Source organism: Lissotriton vulgaris, chromosome 8 (assembly GCF_964263255.1).
Source record: "Lissotriton vulgaris chromosome 8, aLisVul1.2, whole genome shotgun sequence".
NCBI classification, from domain to species: Eukaryota; Metazoa; Chordata; class Amphibia; order Caudata; family Salamandridae; genus Lissotriton; species Lissotriton vulgaris.
Genome location: NC_141696.1, coordinates 734,866,747 through 734,886,271, shown reverse-complemented (window position 1 = coordinate 734,886,271; position 19,525 = coordinate 734,866,747).

Below are 19,525 nucleotides of genomic sequence, written 5' to 3'. Positions count from 1 at the left end.
CCTTGACGAAACCCCCCCAAATTTTCAGGGGCTGCTCAGAAACAAAACGTGCCATTGTCCTCAAAATTTCAGCCGTTTCCGTCCACAAACGCCAAAGTTATTAGACATAGAATTTTCAAACGTCCCATAGAGAAAAAATCCTAACTATATATACCTACTGGCGACCGCCAGTAGGTAATATATATATATATATATATATATATATATATATATATAGATATATATATATATATAGATATATATATATATATATTCAAAGCTCCAACTTGCCCTCCGGCACGGCAGCACTCCCCAACAACGACTCCGGGTACAAGCTTGCTGTTCACTTTGTCCTTTCAGTCCTCATGTCGACACTGTTATTCTGCCTGACGCGTTTCTGGGCATCCGCCCTCATCAGAGGCTTCGACATAGAGATTGTGCTCAGTTACCACACCCACGTTGTTGTATAAATACACGCCCATGAATGTGCACAGGTGAGTGAAACGCATTGCATTCTGGACTCTGTGGTGCGTAACTGTGTTAGCTCCGTGATGGTTGCACGAATTTTGACTTGTCAAGGGTCCTTGGTGGGCCCCCAAAGTGTTCATCGGCTTTTAATCCCTGTTGTTGGTCCGTATGCGTCCCAGTGGTATTCTGGTCCCGTGGCCCCTCTTATAGGGTGGTGCAAGCCGTCGCGGCCGGGCCGACCGCGTATAGATTCAAAGCTCCAACTTGCCCTCCGGCACGGCAGCACTCCCCAACAACGACTCCGGGTACAAGCTTGCTGTTCACTTTGTCCTTTCAGTCCTCATGTCGACACTGTTATTCTGCGTGACGCGTTTCTGGGCATCCGCCCTCATCAGAGGCTTCGACGTAGAGATTGTGCTCAGTTACCACACCCACGTTGTTGTATAAATACACGCCCATGAATGTGCACAGGTGAGTGAAACGCATTGCATTCTGGACTCTGTGGTGCGTAACTGTGTTAGCTCCGTGATGGTTGCACGAATTTTGACTTGTCAAGGGTCCTTGGTGGGCCCCCAAAGTGTTCATCGGCTTTTAATCCCTGTTGTTGGTCCGTATGCGTCCCAGTGGTATTCTGGTCCCGTGGCCCCTCTTATAGGGTGGTGCAAGCCGTCGCGGCTGGGCCGACCGCGTATAGATTCAAAGCTCCAACTTGCCCTCCGGCACGGCAGCACTCCCCAACAACGACTCCGGGTACAAGCTTGCTGTTCACTTTGTCCTTTCAGTCCTCATGTCGACACTGTTATTCTGCCTGACGCGTTTCTGGGCATCCGCCCTCATCAGAGGCTTCGACGTAGAGATTGTGCTCAGTTACCACACCCACGTTGTTGTATAAATACACGCCCATGAATGTGCACAGGTGAGTGAAACGCATTGCATTCTGGACTCTGTGGTGCGTAACTGTGTTAGCTCCGTGATGGTTGCACGAATTTTGACTTGTCAAGGGTCCTTGGTGGGCCCCCAAAGTGTTCCTCGGCTTTTAATCCCTGTTGTTGGTCCGTATGCGTCCCAGTGGTATTCTGGTCCCGTGGCCCCTCTTATAGGGTGGTGCAAGCCGTCGCGGCCGGGCCGACCGCGTATAGATTCAAAGCTCCAACTTGCCCTCCGGCACGGCAGCACTCCCCAACAACGACTCCGGGTACAAGCTTGCTGTTCACTTTGTCCTTTCAGTCCTCATGTCGACACTGTTATTCTGCCTGACGCGTTTCTGGGCATCCGCCCTCATCAGAGGCTTCGACGTAGAGATTGTGCTCAGTTACCACACCCACGTTGTTGTATAAATACACGCCCATGAATGTGCACAGGTGAGTGAAACGCATTGCATTCTGGACTCTGTGGTGCGTAACTGTGTTAGCTCCGTGATGGTTGCACGAATTTTGACTTGTCAAGGGTCCTTGGTGGGCCCCCAAAGTGTTCATCGGCTTTTAATCCCTGTTGTTGGTCCGTATGCGTCCCAGTGGTATTCTGGTCCCGTGGCCCCTCTTATAGGGTGGTGCAAGCCGTCGCGGCCGGGCCGACCGCGTATAGATTCAAAGCTCCAACTTGCCCTCCGGTACGGCAGCACTCCCCAACAACGACTCCGGGTACAAGCTTGCTGTTCACTTTGTCCTTTCAGTCCTCATGTCGACACTGTTATTCTGCCTGACGCGTTTCTGGGCATCCGCCCTCATCAGAGGCTTCGACGTAGAGATTGTGCTCAGTTACCACACCCACGTTGTTGTATAAATACAATGTTACAATGTTACAATGTTAGTTGGAATTTGTTAAGCGCTCGTTCGCCCGGAGGCTTCATGGCGCTGTAGAAGGAGCCAAACAGGACAGTCAAAGGACAAGCAGTGCTATCAGTAGTAAGCTTGAGAAAACAACCAGGTCTTCAGAGATTGCCTAAAGCTAAGTATGTTATCAATCTGCTTTATATGGAGAGGAAGAGAATTCCAGAGTACAGCAGCTTGATGGTCGAAGCAGCCGCCTCCGTGGCGTTTCCTCTTGAAAGGAGGCACAGTCAAAAGTGATTTGTAGGTGGATCGAAGGTGACGGGAGGGGCAATATTTTTTAAAAAGATCTCTGATAAAAGAAGGGCCAGAGTCGTTCAGAGAACGGAACAGAATACACCCAGCCTTAAAGGCCACACGTTGCTCAACAGGCAGCCAGTGTAGTTGCTTAAGGCCAGGTCTGATGGATTGCCTCCTGGGTATATTCAGCAGCAGCCTGGCAGCTTGGTTCTGAACAAGCTGGAGGCGTTTAAGCTCACCAATTTGGAGGCCGAGGTAAAGACTGTTAGAGAAGTCCAGCCTGGACAGAACCAAGGAGAGGACAATCTGTGTGAGGGCTGCTGAAGAGAAAAAGCAAGCAATTTTTCTTATTTTCTTCAATTGAAAAATGCTGGAAGATACCACCGCTCCAACCTGTCTTTTTAGCGAGAGATCCTCGCTGATAAAAATGCCTAGGCTTTTGACCGCGAAGGATTTAGTAGGGGGGGCTCCCATGTTAGTGGGCCAGAAGTTAGGGTTCCAGCTTAGTGGGCTCTGTCCTGGCAGGACCAGCTCGGTCTTGCCCGGGTTGAGCTTCAGATGATTGCAGCTCATCCAACTCAGTATGTGGGACATGGTTCTTTGGAATACGTCCACTGAGTCAGTGTTGTTGAGGGGGAAGATACACGCCCATGAATGTGCACAGGTGAGTGAAACGCATTGCATTCTGGACTCTGTGGTGCGTAACTGTGTTAGCTCCGTGATGGTTGCACGAATTTTGACTTGTCAAGGGTCCTTGGTGGGCCCCCAAAGTGTTCATCGGCTTTTAATCCCTGTTGTTGGTCCGTATGCGTTCCAGTGGTATTCTGGTCCCGTGGCCCCTCTTATAGGGTGGTGCAAGCCGTCGCGGCCGGGCCGACCGCGTATAGATTCAAAGCTCCAACTTGCCCTCCGGCACGGCAGCACTCCCCAACAACGACTCCGGGTACAAGCTTGCTGTTCACTTTGTCCTTTCAGTCCTCATGTCGACACTGTTATTCTGCCTGACGCGTTTCTGAGCATCCGCCCTCATCAGAGGCTTCGGCGTAGAGATTGTGCTCAGTTACCACACCCACGTTGTTGTATAAATACACGCCCATGAATGTGCACAGGTGAGTGAAACGCATTGCATTCTGGACTCTGTGGTGCGTAACTGTGTTAGCTCCGTGATGGTTGCACGAAGTTTGACGAATTTTGACAATCTCTACGTCTCTACGTCGAAGCCTCTGATGAGGGCGGATGCCCAGAAACGCGTCAGGCAGAATAACAGTGTCGACATGAGGACTGAAAGGACAAAGTGAACAGCAAGCTTGTACCCGGAGTCGTTGTTGGGGAGTGCTGCCGTGCCGGAGGGCAAGTTGGAGCTTTGAATCTATACGCGGTCGGCCCGGCCGCGACGGCTTGCACCACCCTATAAGAGGGGCCACGGGACCAGAATACCACTGGGACGCATACGGACCAACAACAGGGATTAAAAGCGGATGAACACTTTGGGGGCCCACCAAGGACCCTTGACAAGTCAAAATTCGTGCAACCATCACGGAGCTAACACAGTTACGCACCACAGAGTCCAGAATGCAATGCGTTTCACTCACCTGTGCACATTCATGGGCGTGTATTTATACAACAACGTGGGTGTGGTAACTGAGCACAATCTCTACGTCGAAGCCTCTGATGAGGGCGGATGCCCAGAAACGCGTCAGGCAGAATAACAGTGTCGACATGAGGACTGAAAGGACAAAGTGAACAGCAAGCTTGTACCCGGAGTCGTTGTTGGGGAGTGCTGCCGTGCCGGAGGGCAAGTTGGAGCTTTGAATCTATACGCGGTCAGCCCGGCCGCGACGGCTTGCACCACCCTATAAGAGGGGCCACGGGACCAGAATACCACTGGGACGCATACGGACCAACAACAGGGATTAAAAGCCGATGAACACTTTGGGGGCCCACCAAGGACCCTTGACAAGTCAAAATTCGTGCAACCATCACGGAGCTAACACAGTTACGCACCACAGAGTCCAGAATGCAATGCCTTTCACTCACCTGTGCACATTCATGGGCGTGTATTTATACAACAACGTGGGTGTGGTAACTGAGCACAATCTCTACGTCGAAGCCTCTGATGAGGGCGGATGCCCAGAAACGCGTCAGGCAGAATAACAGTGTCGACATGAGGACTGAAAGGACAAAGTGAACAGCAAGCTTGTACCCGGAGTCGTTGTTGGGGAGTGCTGCCGTGCCGGAGGGCAAGTTGGAGCTTTGAATCTATACGCGGTCGGCCCGGCCGCGACGGCTTGCACCACCCTATAAGAGGGGCCACGGGACCAGAATACCACTCGGACGCATACGGACCAACAACAGGGATTAAAAGCCGATGAACACTTTGGGGGCCCACCAAGGACCCTTGACAAGTCAACATTCGTGCAACCATCACGGAGCTAACTTAGTTACGCACCACAGAGTCCAGAATGCAATGCGTTTCACTCACCTGTGCACATTCATGGGCGTGTATTTATACAACAACGTGGGTGTGGTAACTGAGCACAATCTCTACGTCGAAGCCTCTGATGAGGGCGGATGCCCAGAAACGCGTCAGGCAGAATAACAGTGTCGACATGAGGACTGAAAGGACAAAGTGAACAGCAAGCTTGTACCCGGAGTCGTTGTTGGGGAGTGCTGCCGTGCCGGAGGGCAAGTTGGAGCTTTGAATCTATACGCGGTCAGCCCGGCCGCGACGGCTTGCACCACCCTATAAGAGGGGCCACGGGACCAGAATACCACTGGGACGCATACGGACCAACAACAGGGATTAAAAGCCGATGAACACTTTGGGGGCCCACCAAGGACCCTTGACAAGTCAAAATTCGTGCAACCATCACGGAGCTAACACAGTTACGCACCACAGAGTCCAGAATGCAATGCGTTTCACTCACCTGTGCACATTCATGGGCGTGTATTTATACAACAACGTGGGTGTGGTAACTGAGCACAATCTCTACGCCGAAGCCTCTGATGAGGGCGGATGCCCAGAAACGCGTCAGGCAGAATAACAGTGTCGACGTGAGGACTGAAAGGACAAAGTGAACAGCAAGCTTGTACCCGGAGTCGTTGTTGGGGAGTGCTGCCGTGCCGGAGGGCAAGTTGGAGCTTTGAATCTATACGCGGTCGGCCCGGCCGCGACGGCTTGCACCACCCTATAAGAGGGGCCACGGGACCAGAATACCACTGGGACGCATACGGACCAACAACAGGGATTAAAAGCCGATGAACACTTTGGGGGCCCACCAAGGACCCTTGACAAGTCAAAATTCGTGCAACCATCACGGAGCTAACACAGTTACGCACCACAGAGTCCAGAATGCAATGCGTTTCACTCACCTGTGCACATTCATGGGCGTGTATTTATACAACGACGTGGGTGTGGTAACTGAGCACAATCTCTACGTCGAAGCCTCTGATGAGGGCGGATGCCCAGAAACGCGTCAGGCAGAATAACAGTGTCGACATGAGGACTGAAAGGACAAAGTGAACAGCAAGCTTGTACCCGGAGTCGTTGTTGGGGAGTGCTGCCGTGCCGGAGGGCAAGTTGGAGCTTTGAATCTATACGCGGTCGGCCCGGCCGCGACGGCTTGCACCACCCTATAAGAGGGGCCAAGGGACCAGAATACCACTGGGACGCATACGGACCAACAACAGGGATTAAAAGCCGATGAACACTTTGGGGGCCCACCAAGGACCCTTGACAAGTCAAAATTCGTGCAACCATCACGGAGCTAACACAGTTACGCACCACAGAGTCCAGAATGCAATGCGTTTCACTCACCTGTGCACATTCATGGGCGTGTATTTATACAACAACGTGGGTGTGGTAACTGAGCACAATCTCTACGTCGAAGCCTCTGATGAGGGCGGATGCCCAGAAACGCGTCAGGCAGAATAACAGTGTCGACATGAGGACTGAAAGGACAAAGTGAACAGCAAGCTTGTACCCGGAGTCGTTGTTGGGGAGTGCTGCCGTGCCGGAGGGCAAGTTGGAGCTTTGAATATATATATATATATATATATATATATAAAAAAAATATATATATATATATATTTTTAAAACTCTACCTCAAAGAAATTGGCAACAACGAGAATTGTGGCAGAAAATATGTTCCGCCTTAATGCAAAGGGGGCATCTTAAAACACCTTATGGGGTTAAGGCACTTGTTGCAGAGAGCTTTGTGTGCCAAGTAAATCTCACAGAATAATAATAATGGTGAGACAACTCTTGTGGTTAATACAATTGCTGGAGAGATCTGTATTTTCTCATAAATTAGATTAAGGATGTATCTCCTGCAAATCACATCATGCAACATGCAGAAGATAGAGTTTTTAGTTTCCGTAGCTAGGTAAGTGGCTTTAGACACAAAGATCATTTTATTACTTGCAGTTCATGAATTCCATTAGTCCTGATATAGTACAGTGGGATATGAACTGGCATCAAAGACATACATGCAAACTGCAAAACATGGGTTTAGAACCTTAATGTTTTTTCTCATTCTGTTATTATAAGGCTGCTAAAAAGGTTTTTTTTGTTTAGTAATAAAGTCTTATTATTAAAGACCATCCCAAGCACGCAATAAATCCTGACTTTGTGTTTCTCCAGGCATGCACCCTTAACATATAACCCCTACCAGTAAAGATGATGCGTGATTCCTACATCTGGAAACCATTACTGTCTTATGTAACATCCTGTACATTGATTTACACACTTGTATGTTCCATTGTCAATGTATTATGTGATGTATGTGATGTAAAGAACTCTGACACCCTACAGGGAGATGATTAGCGCTATGAAAGAATTAATTTAAAACAATTAGTAAGTGCTGTTTAAATTGGTATTGATGTAACTACTCTGACATTCTTACAGTGCTTGTATATCTTGTATATATAGGGATTGACCAAAGTCATAAGCCTGCCTCCGAAACGTAGTCTCTTTTAAGTATTTGTTAAGTGATAACGAGTTATGTGCCTCTGTTTCCCTTCAGTGCTTTGGCATATAGGTGTTAAACTCCAGATAACTCCCAGCGAGTGTCATGCTTGAACAAAAAAAAAAGCTGGTGGCCTTTGTTTTGGGCTCAGCTGGAAACTAAAGCAAGAAGCCCCCTCGCCACCTGTATGTTACTGCTCTGAACAGAAAGAAGACAAAGTGCAGGTACCGCTAAATTGTGTCTCAGTAGGGTCGATTAGGATGGCGGACGGAAGGACGTCCACCGGCCTGAAGTAGGCGGAAAATGCCTTTTTTCAGTCCGCCAGCCGCGGCCAGTCCGTCCGCCATATTAGGATGGGAAGCACTGTCAAATTTGCTTACGCCGCGGAAGAACAAGCACCGCCGCGTAAATACACCCGACCCCGCGGCGGACGTAACCAGCCAGAGACACCGTTGTACGGAATGATGTCTCCGACCGTCCACATAATCACGATAGCAGATAAGACATAGCAAATCGCAGCGGAAAAACCACCAGGCTGAACACGGCGGATTCACCACAGCGGAGAGGCAAAACATTGCAGACAGATACCCACCACAGGCAGATCGCCGTCATGGACCCAGCTCTGAACGCATTTCCGAGCCTCTTCGTGCTCCACCACGAGCAAGTCATGGACCGTCGCCGACGACGACGCAGGTACGCAAACACACCAATCGCTGCTGGAAGGGTAGTACCTGCCGGGGCTGTGACGTGAGGAGGGGGAGGTGCATGTTGGGGAAACAGCATTTACGATAGCACCAATATATCAACAATGCAAGAAGACAAACCAGGAATGACACTGAGAAACCACTACACACGGATAACTTGTTTTATTGCACATATTATTAATTACTCCTAAAGTAGGCAGGAGCATGGTCACTGAATACAACAGAAAAGGTATATCTGAGATAACACATGAGAGGGCACAATGCAGCATCCTAACAGCAACAGGGCGGTGTACATAACAGAGCAGGCACATCAGAGGCAGCACATGAGAGGGGCACAGAGCATCAACAGTCCATGGCAAGGCACAGAGCAGGTACATCAGAGGTAGCACATGAGGGGGGCTAAGTGCATCAACAGTCCATGGCAAGGCACAGAGCAGGTACATCAGAGGCAGCACATGAGAGGGGCTAAGTGCATCAACAGTCCATGGCACAGAGCAGGTACATCAGAGGCAGCACGTGAGAGGGTAACAGAGCATCAACAGTCCATGGCAAGGCACAGAGCAGGTACATCAGAGGCAGCACATGAGAGGGGCTAAGTGCATCAACAGTCCATGGCAAGGCACAGAGCAGGTAAATCAGAGGCAGCACATGAGAGGGGCTAAGTGCATCAACAGTCCATGGCAAGGCACAGAGCAGGTACATCAGAGGCAGCACATGAGAGGGGCTAAGTGCATCAACAGTCCATGGCACAGAGCAGGTACATCTGAGGCAGCACATGAGAAGGGCACAGAGCATCAGCAGTCCATGGCAAGGCACAGAGCAGGTACATCAGAGGCAGCACATGAGAGGGGCACAGAGCATCAGCAGTCAATGGCAAGGCACAGAGCTGGTACATCAGAGGCACCACATGAGAGGGGCTAAGTGCATCAACAGTCCATGGCACAGAGCAGGTACATCAGAGGCAGCACATGAGAGGGGTTAAGTGCATCAACAGTCCATCGCAAGGCACAGAGCAGGTACATCAGAGGCAGCACATGAGAGGGGCTAAGTGCATCAACAGTCCATGGCACAGAACAGGTACATCAGAGGCAGCACATGAGAGGGGTTAAGTGCATCAACAGTCCATGGCAAGGCACAGAGCAGGTACATCAGAGGCAGCACATGAGAGGGGCACAGAACATCCACAGTCCATGGCAAGGCACAGAGCAGGTACATCAGAGGCAGCACATGAGAGGGGTACAGAGCATCAACAGCCCATGACAAGGCACATTGCAGGTACATCAGAGGCAGCACATGAGAGGGGCACAGAGCATCAACAGCCCATGGCAAGGCACAGAGCAGGTACACCAGAGGCAGCACATGAGAGGGGCTAAGTGCATCAACAGTCCATGGCACAGAGCAGGTACATCAGAGGCAGCACATGAGAGGGGCACAGAGCATCAATAGTCCATGGCAAGGCACAGAGCAGGTACATCAGAGGCAGCACATGAGAGGGGCTAAGTGCATCAACAGTCCATGGCACAGAGCAGGTACATCTGAGGCAGCACATGAGATGGGCACAGAGCATCAACAGTCCATGGCAAGGCACAGAGCAGGTACATCAGAGACAGCACATGAGAGGGGCACAGAGCATCAACAGTCCATGGCAAGGCACAGAGCAGGTACATCAGAGGCAGCACATGAGGGGGGCTAAGTGCATCAACAGTCCATGGCACAGAGCAGGTACATCAGAGGCAGCACATGAGAGGGGCTAAGTGCATCAACAGTCCATGGCACAGAGCAGGTACATCAGAGGCAGCACATGAGAGGGGCACAGAGCATCAACAGTCCATGGCAAGGAACAGAGCAGGTACATTAGAGGCAGCACATGAGAGGGCAATATGCAGCATCCTAACATCAACAGGGCAATGTTCATAACAGAGCAGGTACATCAGAGGCAGCACACGAGAGGGCACAATGCAGCATCCTAACAGCAACAGGGCAGTGTTCATAACAGAGCAGGTACATCAGAGGCAGCACAAGGACGTGTGTCAAGCGCCCCGTCCCATGGACATTAATAATGCAAGGGTGGTTACAATGGACTATCTACACACCAAGTACAATGACATGTGAGTGATGGGAACTACACCTCACATCACAGAATCTGATGGACTGCTCGACCTCGTAGGCTCGGACACAGTGGCTGGATCTGATACCGGATTGGGAGACACAGCCATAGCTCTAGTGACTGACACATGAGCCATAGACCCAGACACACTGCCAGCACCTGAAACAGGAGTGTGAGACACAGCCACAGCTCTAGTGACTGACACATGAGCCATAGACCCAGACACACTGCCAGCACCAGAAACAGGAGTGTGAGACACAGCCACAGCTCTAGGGATTGACACATGAGCCATAGGCCCAGGCACACTGCCAGCACCAGAAACAGGAGTGTGAGATACAGCCACAGCTCTAGTGACTGACACATGAGCCATAGACCCAGACACACTGCCAGCACCAGAAACAGGAGTGTGAGACACAGCCACAGCTCTAGTGACTGACACATGAGCCATAGACCCACACACACTGCCACCACAAGAAACAGGAGTGTGAGACACAGCCACAGCTCTAGTGACTGGCACATGAGCCATAGACCCAGACACACTGCCACCACCAGAAACAGGAGTGTGAGACACAGTCACAGCTCTAGTGACTGACACATGAGCCATAGACCCAGACACACTGCCAGCACCAGAAACAGGAGTATGGGTCACAGCCACAGATGTAGTGACTGACACATGAGCCATAGACCCAGCCACACTGCCAGCACCAGAAACGGGAGTGTGGGACACAGCCACAGATGTAGTGACTGACACATGAGCCATAGACCCAGCCACACTGCCAGCACCAGAAACAGGAGTGTGGGACACAGCCACAGCTCTAGTGACTGACACATGAGCCACAGACCCAGATACACTGCCAGGACATGTCCGTGCACAGTGACCAACAAATACCATTCCAGCATCTGAGACATGAGAGTGCGGACACACACATTGGCAGTATCTGAAACAGGAGAGGGCACAACTGACACAGTGCTACTACATGAGGCATGACAGCGAACAACAGACACAGTTCCACTATCTGACACATGAGAGTGAACTGCAGCTGACCCATAGGTCCACTGAAATGATGAGCCACAGGGCTGTATGGTCCAGGAGGCAGGGTGGCTCTGCGAGTTGGGGACAGCTGTACTGGAGTGACATTGGGGTGGGCAGGTGTCACTGGTGTGTGTCTCCGTTTCTTTGGGATATGGAAGGGCACCCTGGACATAATTGGACTGGTAAGTGGTGTGGCCTCATCAGAAACATCACCCATAAAAGGTAGATCATGTGCTGGTGTGGGTCTGCTCTCTGGGGACGTGCTGGACCCTGCTTGACGTTTGCTGTGGCCCTGCCCTCTGCAACCTGTGTAATGGGGGATGCAACAACAGTGTACTCCTTCCTCTGCTTCTGCGGGGTGTGGATGGGAGTAGAGGTATGGGGGGACTCCACCGCAGACACATGTGTTTTACGTTCCTTCTCCAACATCAGCCTCAGGGCATGCAGGGGTGATGTATGCCTGTCCTTGATGGAGCTCGTGTCCATGGGAGAACCCTTGGCCCTGGGAGGTGCCTTGGCCGTAGGATGTGTCCTGTCTCTGGAATGTGCTTGATCCGTGGGCGGTGCCCTGTCCCTGGGAGTTGGCTTGTCCTTTGTAGTGTCCCTGTCCATTGTAGTGTCCCTTTCCTTTGTAGTGTCCTTGTCCTTGGGAGTGTCCCTGGCCTTGGGAGGATCTCTTTCCTTTGCAGTGTCCTTGTCCTTGGGAGTGTCCCTGGCCTTGGGAGGTGCCCTTTACTGTGTAGTGTCCTTGTCCTTGGGAGTGTCCCTGGCCTTGGGAGGTGCCCTTTCCTTTGCAGTGTCCTTGTCCTTGCGAGTGTCCCTGGCCTTGTGAGGTGCCCTTTCCTTTGCAGTGTCCTTGTCCTTGGGAGTGTCCCTGGCCTTGGGAGGATCTCTTTCCTTTGCAGTGTCCTTGTCCTTGGGAGTGTCCCTGGCCTTGGGAGGTGCCCTTTACTGTGTAGTGTCCTTGTCCTTGGGAGTGTCCCTGGCCTTGGGAGGTGCCCTTTCCTTTGCAGTGTCCTTGTCCTTGCGAGTGTCCCTGGCCTTGTGAGGTGCCCTTTCCTTTGCAGTGTCCTTTTCCTTGGGAGTGTCCATGGCCTTGGGAGATACCCTTTCCTGTGTAGTGTCCTTGTCCTTGGGAGTGTCCCTGGCCTTGGAAGGTGCCCTTGCCTTGGGAGTACCTTTTGAGGGGGATGCCTGTGTTACATGTGAATCCCTGTCCCCCAACACCGCTTGAGGATTCTGTGTGTCAACTCCAGGGTAGCTGATGTTGTGTTCTGTGAAAGATTTCCCTGTCCTAGGGGATGGTGTCTGTGCCCTCCCTGCCCTGCCTTGCTGCCTGTGGCTTCTTCTAGTGCAATACCCCAAAAATGAGGCCTGATCAGAAATGTCACTCTCCGCTGAGACATCAAGTGGTGTGGATGGGGGAACTGAAGTAGAACCTTGTCCATGCGACTTTTGAATGGCTGCAGACACTGTGTTGGATAATGACTGAACTGTTCTGTGGAGACCAGCAACATCGCCATGCATCCCCTCCATGAATGCTACCACCTGCCCCAACTTCCTATTGTGGTCTAGGAATGCGTTGATCATGTTGGTCTGCCCTACACACAGCTGTCGCAGCAGATCAACCGCCTCAGCACAAAGGGCACTTTGTGTCACAGGGGCAGGGGCAGCGGTGCCTGCACCGAAGGCCACTCTGCTCCCCCTACTCTGGCGAGCACGAGCAGTACTTGTTGCAGTTGGTGGCAGTGTGGGCCCTGTGTGCTGTGTACCGACTGAAGGTGTAGATTGCCCACTCCCTGTGTCTGCCAACAGTGCGGACTCACCAACACTGTCTCAAGATGATGACGATGGTGTCTCCACATGTGAGTCCTCAGGGACAGTTCTGTCCTCCTCTCTGGGGCTGCTCTCTTCAGTCTCAGTCTGTGTGTGTGTAATCTCGGATCCGGATGCATTGCCACCACTGAGCTCTGTCGTTTGGGGGTCAGTGCCCTCGGCCAAAGCTGAAAGAGAGAGAAAAGAGGTATACCTAAGTGCCACACTCACGTACTGCAAATTACAAAACCAAAACCTCCTTGACTGCTGACCAACATGTAGCACCCATCCTGCACACGAACCACCCGACAAGAGAGTGCATGCAGACCACCACACATGTGGTGCCATGGGAACACAGACCTCAACGGCATGTCCTGGGACCCTGCACTACTATGCAACTGGTATGTCCACCTGGCTGACATGGATGCCAACGCTCACTCTGATAATGGCACCAGCATGCAATTGCAGCACAACATAAACAGCACGGATGTCACTACTGTGTCTGAGCATCAATACATGCATGCCCTCACAAGTCACAAACACATTCAGTGTGCTTACTGCTAGTTTGCCCCTGCTCCCCTCTCAACCGGGCGGACAGGTCAGGATGCGTCACATCAATGATACGGAGCATTAGAGGGGTCATGGAGCGTCGTGCTAGCCGGGATGATCGTGGAATCTGCCCCAGTGTCATCTCCGCCACATTCTTGCTGAGCCTGAAGATGTCGTCCCAGCGCTTGTGGCAGTGTGTGTGTCATCTATTGCACACCCCCACTGCCCGTACATCACGTGCTATGGTCCTCCACACGGCCTTGCGAAGGTGCAGCTTGACCTACCATGATGGGAGACAAAAGGGGAAAGTCAGTGGACATTTGGCCATTCACACAGATAGGAGCAACACGTATCCTTCAGCAGCCATGTACAGTACAGCACATGTGAAGGTCCCACAGCACACCACCAGGATTGCAGAAGCCAGGAGTCAGTGACCACCTCATGCACACCAACATGTCCCCCACTGCACTTACCACCTATCCGGGGGCACCGTAGAGCCGTTCATAGTGGTGGAGCACACCGTCCACAAGGACATCCAGCTCTGCTGCGGTGAAGGGATGAGGCCGGATCTCTCGCACTCTCTGCATGGCAAGGTCCAGGACTGTGGCTCAACAGCAGCAGTTGGTGGATTGCTCAGCAGCAGCAGGTAGAGGTGATGGGTGCAGGCAGCAGTTGGTGGATTGCTCAGCAGCAGCAGGTAGAGGTGATGGGTGCAGGCAGCAGTTGGAGGATTGCTCAGCAGCAGCAGGTAGAGGTGATGGGTGCAGGCAGCAGTGGCTGGAAGCAGTGGATATGTGCTGCAGAAATTCACACATTTATAGGGCCCTGGGCTGATATCAGTGGCACACGTCTGCAGCAATTGGTTTTCCCGGGCTGCCTCTTTCAAAATGAGCCAATGACTGGCCCTGCTGTGGCGGTGCACGGCTTCCGCTATTTTTGAATTCGCTTACGCGCCCCGCGTTACCTGTTTCCATTGGCTACATGTGCAAGGACTGTCACGGTCAGACACCAGCAACCGCATCATTTGAAATTCAACACTCACTGGCGTCGCAATGGCGGAGCAAGCATTCCGCGGGGTGTGGGGCAGGCTAACACATGCATTTGAATGTGCAAGTGGGAATGGCAGTTGGTACCCCCCCTATCAGTCACATTGCAGCACCCACCGCAGACCGCCGGGCCTGGCCGGTCACCCACCGCCGGGCCTGGGCAGTCACCCACCGCCGGGTGTGGGCGGTGGGTGACTGCGGGGTGCGGGCGGTGAGTGACCGCCCTGTGTATTGATGTCAGCCTGGCATGGTTGGCCCTGGCCGGTCACCCACCGCCGGGTTCGGGCGGTGGGTGACCACTGGGTGCGGCGGTCACCCACCACCTGCAACCGGAGGTAACCCACCACCCGCACCCGGCAGTCACCCACCGCCCGCACTAATCCGCAGGTCTTGCGGCGGTTGAGCCTGTTTCCGCCGTGAATGCGTCCGCTGCGGAGGGTCTTTCTGTGGTACCGTCCGCTTGCGGCGGTCTTTCATGTGATCCCTCCGCCACGGTCGGTGTTTAAAGTGATCCGTCCGCCGCAGTCGGTGTTTGCTGTCAGTAATATCCTAATCGCTACCGCGGATTATCCGCAGAGCGGTCGGGAGTATTTTTGCCGCAACCATGGCGGACAGAACACGTTTCCGTCCGCCATCCTAATGACCCCCTTAGCCCGGTGGTGCCCCATGGTGCACATATTCTGGAAGCTAGTCGCGGAGCGGGTGAGGGGAGGAACAGGCCTTTCTGATTTAAGGCCATCCACTCCACTGCCTACTGGGGCAGGTTCCAAGTCCTAAACCCGCAAGAGGCCCTACAAATTGCTGCAATTACTCATGGTTCAAGCGAGGCATAAGATTGCCATTGTATGGATGGGTAGGCCCTCTACCTTGGTGACTGATAGGTGGAAAAACATGCGAGAATGGGCGATTGCTGAATAAGTATACAAGAAGACTAAAAGGAGGGACAACAAACTGGCTGATGATCTCATGACTTGGCGAGCGCTCTGTAGGGACCTTCTAACTTCAGAAAGAGCTGATAGCAAACAGAATGACTCAGAGATGGCAAGCAGTGGGTCGGAACAGGGGCAATAGGGCATCCCCTTAGGGAATCATCCCCAGGCATCTAGTTTTGAACCTATGTATGATTGGAAGTCGACAGCTCTGTTGTCTCTTTTTTCATTGCGTAAACTGCTGTGATTGGTTTCTCGCTGTCCATCTGCCGGACAATGTGCACCCATTGTGTTCTTATTGCAAAATGACAATAAAAGTTCTAAAAAAACAAATGTGTCTCGGTGTTGGCAACTTACACCAAAACAAGATTCTGAATCGGTGACGGGTTTAGATTATTTACAGGAAGTGATGGCGCTCTGGCATGTGCTTGTAAAAGTCTATATTGTAGCTAGTGAGTACACGGTGCAAGCAGGTCAGGGGGAACAAACCCAAAAAGAAAACAACCCCTGCATGAGTATGGGTCAAGACCCACACGACAAATATGAACAAAAGTCCTATGCACATGTATGATTGTAGTAGGTTTTAGTGTAAAAATCAAAATGTTGGTTTTTACACTAAAACCTACTACACTCATACGTGTGCACAGGACTTTTCTTCTTACACCAAAACAAATTAAGCATATTGCACTGGGGCTAGACAGATCCCTGATCCACCTCATTCATAACTGCCAGGTCTGGTATCCATCAGAACCCCCCTTCATTCCCACTCTAACTTACAGCAGCTCAACTTCTTGGCAGGGATGACGGCTCCACCCAGTGAAAGCAGGGGATGCACGCCGTCCACCAGCATGTATTTCCAAACTTGTGCCTGAATTTATTGTATGTAGATGTATGCTCCTGGACATTTGAAAACCTATCTGTTAAGAGAGCCAGGCTTACAAAAAGAGCAGTGGACATTTGTGTATATGTCTTTCCTCCTATTTCAGTGAGCATGTATATTTTGCGAAGAGCTATCACTAAGTGCTTTTGCAATTTGTCCTTGATATTATAGTTATAAAATATGAGCAATCTAAATGTTGAAACTTAAAATATGTAAAGTCCTGCCCTCTACGTTAAACTGCAAAAAATACCAAACAAGTGAGCTTGATTGACCAAAAATCGAAAAAAACTATTTATTTTGCCTTGCTTCTTAATTGATTAATCTTACACTTCTGTCAGTTGCCACGTCTTGCTCTACATCCATCTTAAAGTGGGTCATCCACCAGCAAGCACTCTAAAAGTGGGAATGCAAGGGGTTCCTAATAACCAAGGCACCAGGTACCTGATCTGAGATGGAAAATTGACCAGCTGGACATATAGAACCAATAAGAGGGTCCAGAGGGAAAACCATGTTGGTTTGCTTCCAGTTTAGGTCTTGCAGGAGTACCATGTGACCCTGAAGCTAAAAAACAAAACAAAAGTTCTGTCTACTGTGAAGGGGTCGTTTTATTTAAACTTTGAGCCCAGAGTTGACCTCACAAGCCCAACTGACATAAGTGTCTTACAGGTTTTGGCGGCTTTTTGGCATGTTTAGGTGTCTCATAACAGCAGTAACTAAAACCAGTACAGCAGTATCTCTGATATGCAAAGAATCAGCATCACATAAGCTAATATTTAATTTGTGTATAGAGAGGAAGGTCACACAAGCTTCAGTTTGTGAAGCTTGCATTGGTCTTGTACTAGTAGTCTCCAGTGGGAGTTCAGCTGTACCTTATGGGGAACCACTTTGAGTTCTGCAGCACATATGTATTTTTTTTCATTTTGGCCCAGAAGTGCCAGGGGGTCAGGGTGGCCCCACCTGCTCTCATATATCTTATCTTTATTTTAACTTAAGGGCCTGGCGACAGAGTCCTCATTTCCTGTAATGGTGGCTACAAAATGTTTCTTCATGTTGCGGCCAGCCAATCAGATTATCACCGGAATTAATAGACTGAGCCATTCAAAATGCTTTATTTTTAAATTTTTTGGTTCCACTGGAGAACCGCAGTATTCCTGCCCGACCAACTGTCACTATATATTGAACCTTAATTTCTTAGAAATGGCTGAATAGATTTACATCAAATCACAAAAACACCTTTTCAGAGTAAAGATCTAGCTTTCTACCCAATTTGGTGTCATTCTGTTCAACTGGTTTTCGTTATCGCTTCCCAAAATTCCAATAGGAAAGTGCATGAGTAAAAGATATTTTGGGACCCCCTACTTTTTCTAGCACCCACTTGACAGTCACCATGACACTTTCAAGGAAGGAGCTGAGATTGAGGAACTTCTTGGAAGGTTTTGTGAAGATTTCTCAAATGGCACTAAAGCTATTGGAGAAAAAAGATACTCTTCCTATGGAAAGTCTGAACTACACAGTAGCGACCACCACTGAACTACACAGTAACGACCGCCACTGTATTATATATAGCAGAAAACAAAGAATAGAGAACAATTAAACAACCGCAATAACCATAGGCTCTATCACAAGCAGGGTGGAGTAGTAGCTCTATGGATAAAACCACTCCACCCGATTCCTAGTTACTTGTTTTCACTACACCCGGAAATACCAGCTGCGTTGAAAATTACACTGAATTCCACCTGCCAAAAGCAGGTGCAACTTACAGCCTCCAAATGTCTGGATAATGTGGGAAGATGCATAAACAAGTGGGGGAAGTCTTCACCTTATGTTATTTATTAGTAACAGGTTATTATCTCATAATGATATGGTAATTGTGGGGAGATAGCATGTGGTACAGACAATTCTGACTAAAGAGTTATTACCATACAATTTCTGTGCCTCTCATGATGGTCTCTCTGTGTTGTAAAATGGGCCACCCCAATACTCCCACCAAAATCTGAATGACCTGTTACTGTCTTGGAAAATGTCACCAGTATCAATGCTTGCTATCTAATTTCTATCTGACTGAAACTAAGACAAAACAGTGCAAGCCGCAAGGCAAGGAAATAGTGGCACAGCGAGGAACCAGCAGGTTGTGTTGGAGTTCAGAATGAAAAATAAACTGACCTGGAACATAGGAGTTATATCTCAGGCTATGGGGAAGCAGATGAATGTGGAAGTCTCACCACGTGAGGGGCCTCATGACTCCAGGTCAGGTTCTTCATACTCTCACCCTTTGACAGTGGAGGAGTGCAGTCTGCTGTCTGACTCTTGAAGACAATGTGTCTGTGAGCCCACAGGAAAAAGGGCACTCAATAGTTTCTTCTTCTTGATCAAGAAATTATGCAGGGCACATAGGTGTAGGGTGCTCACATGAAAGGCAGGGCGAGATTGGGTCAAAAACCAGTAAAAGGTGGTGGAGGGAAATAAATGTGCTTCTCTGACAGTCTCACCCCTCAGCTCACTTGTACTTAAATATGTTAATTTGTTGAGACACTTTCTTTTCTTTTCACTGCTGAGGGAAAGAAAGATCATTTGGGTGCTGTCTTCACATATCTGGACTTCTTGAGCTGCTGGGGGCCTCTTATGCAGGTAAGGCAGGCAATATGAGCAGGGCTGGCCAGCAGAGCTTCAGCAAAGTTTGAAAGCTGTCTTGAGCTAAAATGGAATGGACAGAATGCAGCTCCCTGCTCTGAAAGCACAACACCGGAGTCTAGGTTGGGCTGTTCAATGTTGGTGTTTTTCACTGATCTAAGCTTATATGTCCAGTCTTTAGCACGATTGGATATATGGTTTGCCTGCTGCCAGTAAATGATAGAGTATCTCTCCAATTTAGAAAATTCAATCCACAATATTGGCCTGAGATTCCTTCCACAGAGAGGCATTGAACTCTAACCAGGACACTGTGTATTTGTGATGGAATATTGGCCTCTGATTCTCTGG